We start from the raw sequence: 587 nt of genomic DNA on the forward strand, positions 1-587 counted from the left end.
ATGAGAGTTAATGATCAAGAAGTGACTTTTAACATTGCGAAATTTATGAAATACCTTGCCGTTGAGAGAGATAATGAATGTTTTCACATGAAAATTATTGAACATCTACTGAACGAATATTTAAAAAAACATTTTGAAGATAAAAAGTATTTTGAAAAAGAAGATGCAGCCAAAGATTATCCCTTATTTGGAGATAAGCATGAATTATTTTTCATTACTATGTAAACGGTTTCATAATTTGCACATGCGTTGAAACAAAACTGGAAAATAAAGTGGTAATATAATGATACTACACCTTCACAGATGTATTTGAATGCAAGGGTGGCAGCGCCTGCAACATCATCTGAGGTGCTCAGTATGTGTTTTTAGTATGTGTTTTTGGGAGACTCATCTACATTACCTGTTATTATATCTTCAGAATTAAATGATTTACAAGAGCAAAGACTATTAAAGACATTGAAAATATATAAGAAAGCTTTAGGTTGGACCTTAGCAGATATTAAAGGAATCAGTCCTTTGATCTGTATGCACAGAATTATATTAGATGAACAATATATACCAAGAGTTGATCCACAAAGGAGATTAAA

The sequence above is a fragment of the Phalaenopsis equestris genome, unplaced genomic scaffold (assembly GCF_001263595.1).
Source record: "Phalaenopsis equestris unplaced genomic scaffold, ASM126359v1 Scaffold210878, whole genome shotgun sequence".
In the NCBI taxonomy this organism is placed as follows: domain Eukaryota; kingdom Viridiplantae; phylum Streptophyta; class Magnoliopsida; order Asparagales; family Orchidaceae; genus Phalaenopsis; species Phalaenopsis equestris.